Source organism: Entelurus aequoreus, linkage group LG06 (genome assembly GCF_033978785.1).
Source record: "Entelurus aequoreus isolate RoL-2023_Sb linkage group LG06, RoL_Eaeq_v1.1, whole genome shotgun sequence".
NCBI lineage: Eukaryota > Metazoa > Chordata > Actinopteri > Syngnathiformes > Syngnathidae > Entelurus > Entelurus aequoreus.
The window spans coordinates 24,783,160-24,799,661 of record NC_084736.1 but is presented as its reverse complement, the minus strand read 5'-3'; the positions used below and the strand labels follow the sequence as shown (position 1 = coordinate 24,799,661).

At 40.2% G+C, this 16,502-nt stretch overlaps 1 long non-coding RNA gene across 1 annotated transcript in view; it reads left to right on the top strand.

Moving 5' to 3' along the window:
• LOC133652018 (uncharacterized) overlaps positions 1-16,502 on the top strand; it is a 28,473-nt gene that overhangs the window by 6,669 nt on the left and 5,302 nt on the right. Inside the window, exon 2 of the long non-coding RNA XR_009826519.1 lies at positions 6,869-6,999. This is a non-coding gene — a long non-coding RNA (uncharacterized LOC133652018). The remainder of the gene's footprint in view (positions 1-6,868; positions 7,000-16,502) is intronic.

Here is a 16,502-nt window from a genome sequence, read left to right as displayed (position 1 = left end):
TACCATTTACACAACGTGCCGACTTCACTGGTTTTTGGGTTTTGTATATTTTGTAGAAGGAGGTTGAGGTCAGAGGTCAGCCCTGACAGTGTTTTCACAAGTGTCGTCTTGTCTCCGACTGTCCCCGGTCCCTGCCGTCCGGGAGGACCAACCCGAGCCGCCAAGTGATGTTGTTATTGTGTGGAGGGCCTGCCCAGATTGATGGATGGTCTCCCTGAAGAGAGTGGACCTTCTATCTGGACCAGGATCTACCGCCGGGAGACAGACACGCTTGTTTAGGCCGCACAAAGCCCGCTAAGCTGTTGTCTCGCAGAGGGGGGGGAAAAGCCGTCCGTCTCCAGATGGACTGGAGGCTGCGATGGCTGGAGCCAAAGTAATGAGCTGTGAAATCCACCCGTAGACTTGTCCTGCTGCACACAGGTCCGCCGGCACCGGGTCCTCATTCATCCCGACGCCACTCCTGGTGCCAGAAGCTCCCTGTGTCGGACAAACTCGAAGGAAGTTTGAATGGATTATTGGTCAACGGGCGGCCATGTTTTAATATTTGCTCCGCCCACATGTGTCATTTAGCTGAGACTAGCAGGGAGGAAGATGCCTTCTAAGGTATTATTACCGTAGGGCCCCTCGTAGGTGGGGATACTAGAATTCAAGTTTAACCATTTATTCTAAAAAATAGGTGGAAGCAGTCTCTGAAATGGTCGCTTTTGTCGACCTTTGTTGCATCGCCTTAGCAGGAACTGAAACTGAAAGTCGACTTGACGCGTGTCAAGCTGGTACCTCCATGATGCCATCAATGGTAACGCGTGTGTGTGAGAGTGCATGGATGTGTGTTTCTCTTAGAGCAGAACCAAGGCCAAAGCTTTTTGATGATTTCTCAGGCGTTCTATTCTGCCAAAACGAGGGAAAATATTCCCTCAAAGTCAAACAAGGTGATTTTTATATGCTTAAATGTGTTTCATTGTATCCATTAAACCAGGGGTGTCCAAACTTTTTCCATTGAGGGCTGCACACGGAAAAATGAAAGCATGTGGTGGCCATTTTAGGGATGGCGTGGCGAAGTTGGTAGAGTGGCTGTGCCAGCAATCGGAGGGTTGCTGGTTACTGGGGTTCAATTCCCACCTTCTACCTTCCTAGTCACGTCCGTTGTGTCCTTGGGCAAGACACTTCACCCTTTGCCTCTGATGGCTGCTGGTTAGCGCCTTGCATGGCAGCTCCCGCCATCAGTGTGTGAATGTGTGTGTGAATGGGTAAATGTGGAAATAGTGTCAAAGCGCTTTGAGTACCTTGAAGGTAGAAAAGCGCTATACAAGTATAACCCATTTATTATTTTGATATTTTTCATTTTCAAACCATAACAAAATATATGCTTTTTTTTAATTTATTTTACCTTTAGGGGTCCCGGGGACCATAAAGGGTCTCAGTCATTAAAATGTTAAAAATAAGTCAGATTTTTTTTTTTTTTTTAATTATTTAACGCTTACAGTAAATCTCTATATCAACTTCAAGTTGATATAAAGTAATACAAATCAAAAACAATGTTTTATGGCTTTTCTGTCAAAAACAACTTAGTTTTTTTATAGTAAAACTGAAATATGCAGTATTTAGTAATTAGAGCCCTAAAAGATCAATAATGCAAGACACCATTGATTTGAATTCTTTCATATTTTTGAGTAATCACAGTGAAAAGATAAATAAAAAATCACTAAATATATTTGGGATCCAAAAGGTTCCCCACTCATAAAGTGATACATTTTTATTAGGTTTTTCTTTTACTTTCAACACTTAAGTTACGAGATCAACTTCAGATATTTCTGTCGATTTTATGCTGGAACTATTATTTTGTTTGTTTTATGCGCCTTTGTCAAAGAAAACTTTGATGTTTTTATATGGCTACTACACAATATATGCAATATTTACCACATACATTTTTTTAAAGTGAAATATTTTAAGTAATAAGAGCCCTGAAAATAATTCATTATAACATGGATTTTTTGTCTTTTTTTTTTTTTTTTGAGCAATTGCAAAAAAAGAAAAATTAAGAAAGACAAAATAAACAAAAACAGCCTGCATGGCAGCTTTTGTGTCAACATTGCAACTTTTTCTCGTTAGATTTCACCTCATTCCACTTTTTTTAATGTTCTTTTTTTATTTTTACAATAGTATTTCCAGAATGTGTGGCGGGCCGGTAAACAATTAGCTGCGGGCCGCAAATGGCCCCCGGGTCGCACTTTGGACACTCCTGCATTAAACCATATATCATTGTATTTACAATCCGCAAAGTGTGCGAAAATAACAACTAAACAACACAAATTGCCACAAATTGAGTCTGCCATTTTGAATATTCTGCTCAGAATATATTTGACAATTGCCATAGATTCTACGTCACGGTAGTAACACTTCTACACTTTGACCATATTATTAGATCAGTCATACTGGAAATATGCAAACATTGTAAAGAGATGTGCTGTTTATCATTCACAATCCTTATGTAAGACACAAGTACGTGTTTGGCTTTTTTATGCATTCAAAACCGTAAATAGATAGCTAACAATTGAGTCAACAGATCAAAGATCCTCTATTGCGCTCATTATACTCACTAAGACAGTGGTTCTTAACCTGGGTTCGATCCAACCCTAGGGGTTCGGTGAGTCGGTCTCAGGGGTTCGGCGGAGGTCAAGACACACCCGACTCATCGTGTAAATAAAAACTTCTCCCTATCGGCGTGTTACGGATACGGCAACAGCAGAAGTCACACTGATTTGCAAGTGTGTAATTTTTTGTGAGTTTATGCACTGTGTTGGTTTTGTTCTTTGAACAAGGTGATGTTCATACACGGTTCATTTTGTGCACCAGTATAAAAACACGGGAACACTTTAGTATGGGGAACATATTCACCATTAATTAGTTGCTTATTAACATGCAAATTAGTAACATATTGGCTCTAAACTAGTCATTATTAAGTACTTATTAATGCCTTATTCAGCATGGCCTTATTATAACCCTAACCCTCTATCCCTGGCCCTAACCCTCTAACCCAAACCCTAACCAAATAACTCTAAATTAAGTCTTTGTTACTTAGAATATGTTCCCCATACTAAAGTGTTACCAAAAACATATAACTTTGTCTTGAATTTGAAAAAAAACATTTTATTTTTTACTAAAGTAGGGTTAGGTGAATGCGCATATGAAACTGGTGGGGTTCGGTACCTCCAACAAGGTTAAGAACCACTGCCTTAAGAACATCCAGGGGCCTCCAACAATACTCCATTTACTTGTCATAACCTGAAAATGAACTAAATATGAGTGATGTTATTATAAGCTCTGACGCCGACAGACTATTTTAGCGGCGCATTGATAGCAGTGAGCTAATGCTAGTTTACGGCTGCTATTGTTGACACACTGAGCCGGCGGCTGCTTCTGCTTTGTCTCAAACTTGCTAAAAGTAAATTCTAGATTATAATTCATGCATCTCTCACCTGCTAGTAGACACATGTGGCCATGGACTGACAGGATGGTCCACTTTCACATCCAAGAGATGGCGAAAAAGACGCTAGTTGCGGCAACTTTTCTTTAACCCTTTGTGAGGATTGATATTGATTCTTCATCTAAACGGGATTATGTGAGCGTCCCATCGGTCGGCATTCCAGCGAGAGCGGAAATTGTACAGTAAGTGTTTGTTTTATTAATGTTTGGTTAGTTTATATGTTTAACACCTAGAAATGCTACTGATGCTATAGTGTCACAATAATGCTGCATCCATTTAGTGCTCTGCTTCTAAAACTTATGCTCACCCTCTTTGTGTTCGGGCTCAAAAATATAAAGTCCTGGATCATAATTTTCCCCAAAGTAATCGTTGTTGGCTCTCGCACAATCTGCTTGATTAGCATTGTTGTTGATGGGGAAGGGAGCTGTGGTTCCTCCTCTACGCCACGGAACACACAACTTGCTCATTAACTCTCAAAATGGCTCAGGAACCTTCGTGAGATCAATACTATTTTGATTATATCTACTTCCTCGCAAATTTTAGAAGTCTTTTGGTGTCATAAATCAGATATATATGATAATAGCTTCAATATAGAGGCAACTTGTTTTTCCACCCTACTGGAACTTTATTAGTACAACATTTAACACACACTTCCAGTATATAATTTTAGAAGACCTTATAAACCTAACTGGACTACAGACTTCCAGTGTTTGTCCAAAATCATTCCTTGCCGACCGCTAGCACTTCTCTCTTCATCTCCATCCTGTATCGCTGTGCCCCAAGAGGGTCTGCATCCTTCAGAGGCTGCAATATAAGCACAGTGATGTCATCATCAGCTGTAACCATTCAGCTTTGCCTGCTGTGTTGGCTGTCTTTTACTCTTAAAAGTGGAATAATACATGGCAAAGCCAAAACAGTATCAGCAATCTAAAATTCTGGACTATAAGAATTTTCTCCCACGCTTTGAACCCTGCGACTTGTAAAACAGTGCTTCTACTTTATGTATTTTTCTTCACTGACGGCCATAATGCGAATATTTAAAAAACAAACAAGCAAATACACAAAAAAACAAACGGTGTTATTGTTTCTGCTATGGCGCCATCTTTTTGACGAGTTCGCTCACTGCAGTTGCTGCAGTGTCCTTCTTTTTGGACTGGCTTTCAACCAGAAGTAGAAATGCTGTTCTGTGTTCTAGTTGTTCATAGCGTTTATACTCATATTGATTCTTCATTCATCACTTGATCACTTGAAGCAACGTTTGTGAGTTTTACAATATAACCAAAACAATTCTTACTTACTAAACCGTCCCATGTGTGATGTCTGTAGGGAGTATTTTCATGCATATTTGTACGTGCTGTCGTGATGTAATGAAGCTGGCATCATTAGCATTAGCTAATATGCTAACATGTATTCTTAACTTACAAAGGCAGTCTTTTTGTATTGTTTCAGTTTCACAAATTCTTCAGTAAATTCACCAAGACGTCACCGTGGAGTTATTGAGTCTGTTTAGCTGATTGGAGAGCTAACTTTCGCAGCTAGTAGGTCCATGAAGATTACTTCTGATTTGTTTGATCGGCCGTTTTACTGCCGTGTTACAGACACCGTTTGGAAACAATCAAGGCATGTAAATAAACATTTACAGAATCTTTCTGTGTAAATAACACATTTCACAACGTATATATCTGCGACTTATTCCGGTGCAGATAATAGATAGAAAAAAATTGTTCTCCAATTTGGTGGGTGCGGCTTATATACTCTATAGCCGACCTAGGCAAATTAAGGCCCGTTAAGCTTTTCAATCTGGTACGCCGGACATTCCCAAATATTTTTTTTTTATCTTTAAGATGGAAACTGTAGCTGCCATTTTGATGTGCATTGATGTTTTCAAATGACCGTAAGTCTTGAACTATACAAAGTATTTCAATGGTTGGAACCTGCGCTTTTGCGTGATATACTAGTTACTATGGTAATCTAATTAGTTACTATGGTAATCTACGTCACAGCAGCTCAGACGAGGCACCAAGCAGCGTGGGTGGGGTGCGTTTCCACAGAGTGTTTCCAGAGTGGCCAGCCTGAAATGCGGGTGTCAGGGACAGACGCGGAAGGATATTTTTGCAACAAAGTTCTAAAGCTTAGTGATATATCAGATGTATCAGATCATAGGTGGGTTTTTTTTACCCTTCGCGTTCATATTTCGCTGTGTTTGTTGCATTGTTGTTGTGTTTCCCTTGATTGTAAAATATGTCGATCGAGAGGGGGTGTGACGGTCATTTGTTGTCAATATTCAGTGTTTTATCGTTCATAGTTAATATTGTAAATCCCTCATTCTTGTGTCTCATTCAGTTAAAAAAATGTAAAATTCCATTCTGTTTTTTTAAGGCGATCTGTCATAATGTTATTAGCATTCAATTAGACATTATTGTGAGGTTTTGTATTAGTGTTCCTAAAAATGTATATACCGGCCTCCAGACACAATTTTTTTCTCTAAATTTGCCCCCCCAGTCAAAATAATTGCCCAGGCCTGCTCTTTAGTTTGGAATATACGGTAATAACAACACTTTTTCAAAACAAGTTACAGGTTAGAAAAAATCCTTCTGGTTGCATGGAGACGGCCTAAAATTTTTTTAATATTAATTATTTCAAAAATATCTATATATATATATATATATATATATATATATATATATATATATATATATATATATATATATATATATATATATATATATATATATATATATATATATATATATATATATATATATATGTGTGTGTGTGTATATACAGTATATATACATATATATATATACTATATAAAATATATAAAAATAATATATATATAAAAAATAAAATATATATATATATATATTTATATATATATATATATATATATATATATATATATATGTATTTATTTATTTTTTATTTTTTTTATTTTTTTAAATGTATTTATTTATTTTTAATAAGATTCTTAATTTAGTTTTTTAGCGATTTTTGAAAATGATGACCCGATTGTAGCTGAGATACGCTCCAGCGACCCCCCGTGGCCCCAAAAGGGACAAGCGGTAGAAAATGGATGGAGGGATGGATGGACTCAATTTAAAATTGGGGTGAATAAGAATCACGATTTGATTGTGAATCGATTTTTTTTTTTGTGCACCCCTAATTGCTAGCTAGTTTACCAAGTTGACTCCTGACAACATGAACACTTCTTGGCCATCACTTATGTGTACCATGTGGGGAAGTTGATACAGGTTTTCGTACTGAAGACTGCGATTACTAATCCTAGTATCGTTCCACCACCATGTGACGTATTTGGTAGCCTTAGGCGAGTACCGCCATGATTATTTTAACATGGCTCCTCTCTGCCTGTTTGGCCTTCAGGTGACTGCGAAGGCATCACGCAGGAGGCGGGGTCACGCCAGCAGGAGGATAAGGCGACTTGGAGGCGGGGCCCGGCGTGGAAAGCGAGAGCGCGACTGTCAGACATGCGGACTCCGGCGCGGTGATGGATGGTGAGTGAGACAAGACGGATGACACGGTGTGTTGTCACAGCGGAGGACGGCCTCTCCATATCACAGAGCAAAGTGACGTTTGTTGACTCTGCCGCAGACCGCTGATTTAGAATGCGGGGCGAGGGCCACGCTTGCTCCGCGCTCGGATCGGGTTTCCAAACATTCCCTTTGAAATGGAATAGCGTCGGTCCCAGGCGGCCCAGACTCGAGCCGGCCTTTTTACTTTCAGCCAGGCAGACGGCCAGAGTCCAAACATGCAAATGAAAAGAGCTTGAAGATGAGGACGATGGCGTCACCTTCATCTGCATACATTCTCATCGTGAAACACTTCACAACTAAATGCAGCGCAACTCCACTAAACTCTGCCTTTCAAACGTGGGAATAAGAATAATCTGTGTCAAACTTTAGTGGATCACATTACCTTGTGTATCTAATGTGCGTCTTATCATACGTTAAACAACACAGTGGAACCTCTATTTACGACCTTATTTGTTCTTGAACAGACTTGAAATGCAAAACCAGTGAAGTTGGCACGTTGTGTAATTCTTAAATAAAAACAGAATACAATAATTAGCAAATCCTTTTCAACTTATATTCAATTGAATAGACTGCAAAGACAAGATATTTAATGTTCGAACTGAAAAACTTACTTTTTTTTTTGCAAATAATCATTAACCTAGAATTTAATGGCAGCAGCACATTGCAAAAAAGTTGGCACAGGGGCATTTTTACCACTGTGTTACATGGCCTTTCCTTTTAACAACACTCGTTTGGGAACTGAGGAGACCAATTTTTGAAGCTTTTCATTTAAAATTATTTCACATTCTTGCTTGATATACAGCTTAAGTTGTTCAACAGTCATGGTATACGCACACCATTGTGATATTTTAGGCTTCATAATGCGCCACACATTTTCAATGGGAGACAGGTCTGGACTACAGGCAGGCCAGTCTAGTACCCGCACTCTTTTACTATGAAGCCACGCTGATGTAACACGTGGCTTGGCATTGTCTTGCTGAAATAAGCAGGGGCGTCCATGATAACATTGCTTGGATGGCAACATATGTTGCTCCAAAACCTGTATGTACCTTCCATCATTAATGGTGCCTTCACAGATGTGTAAGTTACCCATGTCTTGGGCACTAATACACCCCCATACCATCACACATGCTGGCTTTTGAACTTTGCGCCTATAACAATCCGGATGGTTCTTTTCCTCTTTGTTCCGGAGGAAACAACGTCCACAGTTTCCAAAAACAATTTGAAATGTGGACTCGTCAGACCACAGAACACTTTTCCACTTTGTATCAGTCCATCTTAGATGAGCTCGGGCCCAGCGAAGCCGGCGCCGTTACTGGGTGTTGTTGATGAATGGATTTCGCTCTGCATAGTAGAGTTCTAACTTGCGCTTACAGATGTAGCGACCAACAGTGGTTTTCTGAAGTGTTCCTGAGCCCATGTGGTGATATTTTTTACACACTGATGTCAGTTTTTGATGCAGTACCGCCTGAGGAATCCAAGGTCACGGGCATTCAATGTTACGTGCAGTGATTTCTCCAGATTTTCGGAACCTTTTGATGATATTACGGACCATATATGGTGAAATCCCTAAATTCCTTGCAATAGCTCGTTGAGAAATGTTGTTCTGAAACTGTTGGACAATTTGCTCACACATTTGTTCACAAAGTGGTGACCCTCGCCCCATCCTTGTTTGTGAATGACTGAGCATTTCATGGAAGCTGCTTTTATACCCAATCATGGCACCCACCTGTTCCCAATTAGCCTGTTCACCTGTGGGATGTTCCAAATAAGTGTTTGATGAGCATTACTCAACTTCCTCAGTCTTTTTTGCCACTTGGGCCAGCTTTTTTGAAACATGTTGCAGCCATCAAATTCCAAATGAGCTGATATTTGCAAAAAATAACAACGTTTTCCAGTTCGAACATTAAATATCTTGTCTTTGCAGTCTATTCAATTGAATATAGGTTGAAAAGGATTTGCAAATCATTGTATTCTGTTTTTATTTATGATTTACACAAAGTGCCAACTTCACTGGTTTTGGGGTTTGTAGAAAAGTTCTTATAGTGCAGGGTTGTCTAAACTAAGACCCGCGGGCCAAATGCGGCATGCAGACGTAATCACTTTGACCCAAGAGATGTCATGAGTTTAAAAGGGGATTTTACCCACAGGGAGATTGCATTTATTTTAATAGTCTGACAGTTTTGATGCTGCTATTGTGTTGCCATATAGAGCAGTGGTCCCCAACCTTTTTTGCACCACGGACCGGTTCAACGTAGGCATTATTTTCAAGGACCGGCTTTCCACGTGTGCCAGATAAATACAGCAAAAATAAGTGCATGAAAAATACAACTCACTAAAATGCTGAATTAATGGGAGCCCCGGGCTTGTTTCTTTGCAATGAGATGCAGATGGAAATCAGCCTTTGGCTACAATCTGTCACATTTATATTTTATATGTTCATTAATGTGCATTGTATCATGTCACAAAGTTATAACAAATATTACAAAAGGCAACTTCCAATGAGGGGTTTAATGTACTTCTGTAAACAAGCTTATTGGTGTGTCTGGTGGGAGAGGCGGAAGTTAAGTCGGAGAAAATTCAGTCATTTATAAATTATTAATTGTTTCTCTGCGGCCTGGTATCAAATGCGTCGGAGAAATTCAGATCAATGACCTTTAATTATGCTCTGATTGGAAGTGCGCGCAGAATTTATTTATATAACCAAATGCCAACAACATTCCCTAGTCATGGTGCTAAAAAATCAAAATCAAAAATCCAACCAACCCAAATGTCAACAGACATGGTCACACATAACACAACCTGCTCACTGAACTTTGTGGACATTATAAAAAACGTCCATGCACCATAAAAATGTCAAAATTACACCCATCAAAGGCCACACCTTTTCTCCTCCAAACATATTGCTGGGTATTGTGGCCAAACAGCTAAATGTTTGTTTCATCTGACCACATAACTTTCCTCCAGAAGGTCTTATCTTTGTCCATGTGATGTCAGATGTAACAAAAATTGAGCTGTTTGGCCACAATACCCAGCAATATGTTTGGAGGAGAAAAGGTGAGGCCTTTAATCCCAGGAATACCATGTCCACTGTCAAGCATGGTGGTGGTAGTGTGATGCTCTGGGCCTGTTTTTCTGCCAATAGAACTGGTGCTTTAAATGGGACAATGAAAAAGGAGGATTACCTCCAAATTCTTCAGGACAAATCATCAGCCCGGAGGTTGGGTCTTGGGCGCAGTTGGGTGTTCCAACAGGACAATGACCCCAAACACACGTCAAAAGTGGTAAAGGAATGGCTAAATCAGGCTAGAATTAAGGTTTTAGAATGGTCTTCCCAAAAGTCCTGACTTAAATGTGTGGACAATGCTGAAGAAACAAGTCCATGTCAGAAAACCAACAAATTTAGCTGAACTGCACCAATTTTGTCAAAAGGAGTGGTCAAAAATTCAACCAAAAGCTTGCCAGAAGCTTGTGGATGGCTACCAAAAGCTCCTTATTGCAGTGAAACTTGCCAAGGGACATGTAACCAAATATTAACATTGCTGTATGTATACTTTTGACCCAGCAGATTTGGTCACATTTTCAGTAGACCCATAATAAATTCATAAAAGAACCAAACTTCATGAATGTTTTTTGTGACCAACAAGTATGTGCTCCAATCACTCTATCACAAAAAAGTAAAAGTTGTAGAAATTATTGGAAACTCAAGACAGCCATGACATTATATTTTTTACAAGTGTATGTCAACTTTTGATCGCGACTCTACATATATATGTATATGTATATATATATATACATATATATATATATATATATATATATATATATATATATATATATATATATATATATATATATATATATATATATACATATATATATATGTATATATACATATATGTATATGTTTATATATATATACATATATATATGTTTATATATTTTTATATATATATATATATATATATTTATATATATATATAAAAATATGTTTATATATATAGGTGTATATATGTATATGTATATATATATGTAGGGATGATGTTTGATAAGGAATTATCGAGTTCGAGCCTATTATCGAATCCTCTTATCGAACCGATTCCTTATCGATTCTCTTATCGAGTCCAGATAGGTTGTTGTATATGGAAAAAAAACACACAATATTTGGTTTAACAAAAGCTCACTTTTATTATATAATAAAAAAATAAAATCTAATAAATAAATAAATATTGACTGTTACCCACCTAAAAAAATAAAATAAAATAAATAAATATTGACTGTTGTTACCCAAAGTATATTAAGTGGGATTTTTCAGAGAAACAAATATATACAGTAACACAAAAACAACCTGTCTCTGTGATCACTATAGGTGTATAAATAATAATATAGTGTTAAATAAAATCAGTCCCTTGGGCACAAAACTGAAAATAATACAGCTCTCCAAAAAGTGCACTTCTGCTGCTATTTGACATAACTGTTTGTTATGATGCTTTGACATTTTTGCACTTTATGTCTTTGTTGAAAGAAAATTCTATGAAGAGAAAAGTTCTTAGCAAATGTGGCTACAATGCTAAAAAATGAAAAGTTAAAGCTAAAAAAAGAAATACACTTTATTGAGTTAACATTATTTCTTTATAGGGGGAAAAATGTTATGAGCTAGATAATATAACAACTACACTACCCAGCATGCAACGGGAGTTACGAGCATGCGCGGTAGCCCCGAAAAGTGTTGCATGTTGCCACGCTGTGAAAGTAAACGTCAAGAATTCAGCCAACACGCCTCGTCTGCATTATTTATAATTAGACAAACAACACATCTACAGTGGGATTTTGTTTTGTTTACAAGGAAAGAAAAACAAAAGTTAAAAAAGGGAGATATGTTGTATATATATGTATGTGCTGCGGTTGTTTTAAGAACGTTGCGACAGCTGCCGTAAAGGAGGTGCGTTGCTAGCCTGGTTGCTATGTTTCCGGTTGGTCGTAAACGTGTTCGTCATGTGTTTGTACCCTGCTAAAATCTCTCAGTAAAGTTATTCGATGGATTATAGCTTTTGTTTTGAACTGTATTACACCTTGGAGCGCTTTTTCCCGTCCATTGTTTTCCTGCTTTCGCTATCTGCGCCTAATGACTGAGCTACGTGACGTCATTTCTTGTGATGTCCCACGGAGCATTACTGGTCGGGACGGGATTCAAATAAGGAATCAACTCTTTTTCTTTATTATAGTGGTCTCGATAACGGGTACCGGTTCGTATCGTCCCTATATATATGTATGTATATATATATATACATATGTATATATATATATATATATATATATATATATATATATATATATATATATATATATATATATATATATATATATATATATATATATATATATATATATATGTATATATATGCATACATGCATTTATATGTATATGTACTGGTGCACAGTCATGTTGGAAGAGGAAGGGGCCCACTCCAAACTGTTCCCACAAGGTTGGGAGCATGGAATTGTCCATAAACATATATGTATGTATATAAACATATATATATATATATATATATATATATATATATATATATATATATATATATATATATATATATATATATATAAACTGGCCACGTAAACTGACAGAGAGGGGTCAGTATAGTGCAAAGACTTTCTGCACAGCCAGTTGCTACAGAGCTCTAGACTTCATTTGACCTTCCAATTAGCCAACGTATAGTATGCAGACAGCTTCATGGAAAGGGTTTCCATGGCCGAACAGATGCATCTAAGTCATACATCACCAAGTCCAATGCAAAGTGTCGGATGCAGTGGTGTAAAGCACGTCGCCACTGGACTCTAGAGCAGTGGAGACGCGTTCTCTGGAGTGATGAATCACACTTTTCCATCTGGCAATCTGATGGACAAATCTGGGTTTGGAGGTTGCCAGGAGAACGCTACATTTAGGACTGCATTGTGCCGAGTGTGAAATTTGGTGGAGAAGGAATTATGTTGTGGGGTTGTTTTTCAGTAGTTGGGCTTGGTCCTTAGTTCCAGTGAAAGGAACTTTGAATGCTCCAAGATACCAAAACATTTTGGACAATTCCATGCTCCCAACCTTGTGGGAACAGTTTGGAGCGGGCCCCTTCCTCTTCCAACATGACTGTGCACCAGTGCACAAAGCAAGGTCCATAAAGACATGGATGACAGAGTCTGGTGTGGATGAACTTGACTGGCCTGCACAGAGTCATGACCTGAACACGATAGAACACTTTTGGGATGAATTAGAACAAAGACTGAGAGCCAGGCCTTCTCAACCAACATCAGTGTGTGACCTCACCAATGCGCTTTTGGAAGAATGGTACAAAAATTCCAATCAACGCACTCCGCAACCTTGTGGACAGCCTTCCCAGAAGAGTTTAAGCTGTAATAGCTGCAAAAGGTGGACCGACATCATATTGAACCCTACTCCGAAGGGAATAAGCGGTAGAAAATGGATGGATGGATGGGTTAAGAATGGGATGGCACTTCAAGTTCATATGTGACTCAAGGCAGGTGGCCAAATACTTTTGGCAATATAGTGTATATACCTATACTGTATATACCTACATACATATACTGGCTCACCTGCACTGGCTTCCTGTACACTTACGATGCAACTTTAAGGTTTTACTACTTACGTATAAAATACTACACGGTCTAGCTCCATCTTATCTTGATGATTGTACTGTTCCATATGTCCCGGCCAGAAATCTGCAGAGGTGGGTAGTAACGCGCTACATTTACTCCGTTACATCTACTTGAGTAACTTTTGGGATAAATTGTACTTCTAAGAGTAGTTTTAATGCAACATACTTTTACTTTTACTTGAGTATATTTATAGAGAAGAAACGCTACTTTTATTCCGCTACTTTTATCTACATTCAGCTCGCTACTCGCTACTAATTTTTATCGATCTGTTAATGCACGCTTTGTTTGTTTTGGTTTGTCAGACAGACCTTCAAAGTGCCTGCGTTTCACCAATCAGATACAGTCACTGGTGACGTTTCACTGCGTTCCACCAATCAGATGCAGTCACTCACTGGTAACGTTGGACCAATCAAACAGAGCCAGGCGGTCACATGACCTGACTTAAACAAGTTGAAAAACTTATTGGGGGGTTACCATTTAGTGGTCAATTGTACGGAATATGTACTGTACTGTGTAATCTACTAATAAAAGTTCCAATCAATCAATCAAAAGTGTGAAGGAAAAAAGACACTTTTATTTCAACCGTACATCCTGTCAAAAGCCTAAAGACTGACCGCACAGTTCCTGTCTTCACAATAAAAGTGCCGCTCCATTGCGCCTGCCCTTACAAAATAAGAGTCTCCGAAAGCCAGCGCAAACAAGCTAGCAAGCGACGGAGTTTGCCGCCAATGTATTTCTTGTAAAGTGTATAAAAACGAATATGGAAGCTGGACAAATAAGATGCCAAAAAGCAACCACTTTCATGTGGTATTAGACAGAAAGGAGGAACTTTTTTTCCCTCCTCCATTTGAAAACGTGGACGTTATCAGCACTACTGTCTGATTCCTATCAATGCAAGTCATCAGAATCAGGTAATACACCAACTTATATTCTTGTCGTCATGAAAGAAAGGAATCTATATGTTAAACATGCATGTATATTCATTAAAACACCTTTAACATGTAAACAAAAACGGCAAAATAAATAAATATAAATTATATACTGTATATATCATCCATCCATCCATCTTCTTCCGCTTATCCGAGGTCGGGTCGCGGGGGCAGCAGCTTAAGCAGGGAAGCCCAGACTTCCCTCTCCCCAGCCACTTCGTCCAGCTCCTCCCGGGGGATCCCGAGGCGTTCACAGGCCAGCCGGGAGACATAGTCTTCCCAACGTGTCCTGGGTCTTCCCCGTGGCCTCCTATCGGTCGGACGTGCCCTAAACACCTCCCTAGGGACGCGTTCGGGTGGTATCCTGACCAGATGCCCGAACCACCTCATCTGGCTCCTCTCGATGTGGAGGAGCAGCGGCTTTACTTTGAGCTCCCCCCGGATGGCAGAGCTTCTCACCCTATCTCTAAGGGAGAGCCCCGCCACCCGGCGGAGGAAACTCATTTCGGCCGCTTGTACCCCTGATCATGTCCTTTCGGTCATAACCCAAAGCTCATGACCATAGGTGAGGATGGGAACGTAGATCGACCTGTAAATTGAGAGCTTTGCCTTCCGGCTCAGCTCCTTCTTCACCACAACGGATCGATACAGCGTCCGCATTACTGAAGACGCCGCACCGATCCGCCTGTCGATCTCACGATCCACTCTTCCCTCACTCGTGAACAAGACTCCGAGGTACTTGAACTCCTCCACTTGGGGCAGGGTCTCCTCCGCAACCCGGAGATGGCACTCCACCCTTTTCCGGGCGAGAACCATGGATTCGGACTTGGAGGTGCTGATTTTCATCCCAGTCGCTTCACCCTCAGCCGCGAACCGATCCAGCGAGAGCTGAAGATCCTGGCCAGATGAAGCCATCAGGACCACATCATCTGCAAAAAGCAGAGACCTAATCCTGCAGCCACCAAACCAGATCCCCTCAACGCCTTGACTGCGCCTAGAAATTCTGTCCATAAAAGTTATGAACAGAATCGGTGACAAAGGGCAGCCTTGGCGGAGTCCAACTCTCACTGGAAATGTGTCCGACTTACTGCCGGCAATGCGGACCAAACTCTGGCACTGATCATACAGGGAGCGGACCGCCACAATCAGACAGTCCGATACCCCATACTCTCTGAGCACTCCCCACAGGACTTCCCGAGGGACACGGTCGAATGCCTTCTCCAAGTCCACAAAACACATGTAGACTGGTTGGGCAAACTCCCATGCACCCTCAAGGACCCTGCCGAGAGTATAGAGCTGGTCCACAGTTCCACGACCAGGACGAAAACCACACTGTTCCTCCTGAATCCGAGGTTCGACTATCCGGCGTAGCCTCCTCTCCAGCACACCTGAATAGACCTTACCGGGAAGGCTGAGGAGTGTGATCCCACGATAGTTAGAACACACCCTCCGGTTCCCCTTCTTAAAGAGAGGAACCACCACCCCGGTCTGCCAATCCCGAGGTACCGCCCCCGATGTCCACGCGATGCTGCAGAGTCTTGTCAACCAAGACAGCCCCACAGCATCCAGAGCCTTAAGGAACTCCGGGCGGATCTCATCCACCCCCGGGGCCTTGCCACCGAGGAGCTTTTTAACTACCTCAGCAACCTCATCCCCAGAAATAGGAGAGCCCACCACAGATTCCCCAGGCACTGCTTCCTCATAGGAAGCAGTGTTGGTGGGATTGAGGAGGTCTTCGAAGTATTCCCTCCACCGATCCACAACATCCGCAGTCGAGGTCAGCAGAACACCATCCTCACCATACACGGTGTTGATAGTGCACTGCTTCCCCTTCCTGAGGCGGCGGATGGTGGTCCAGAATCGCTT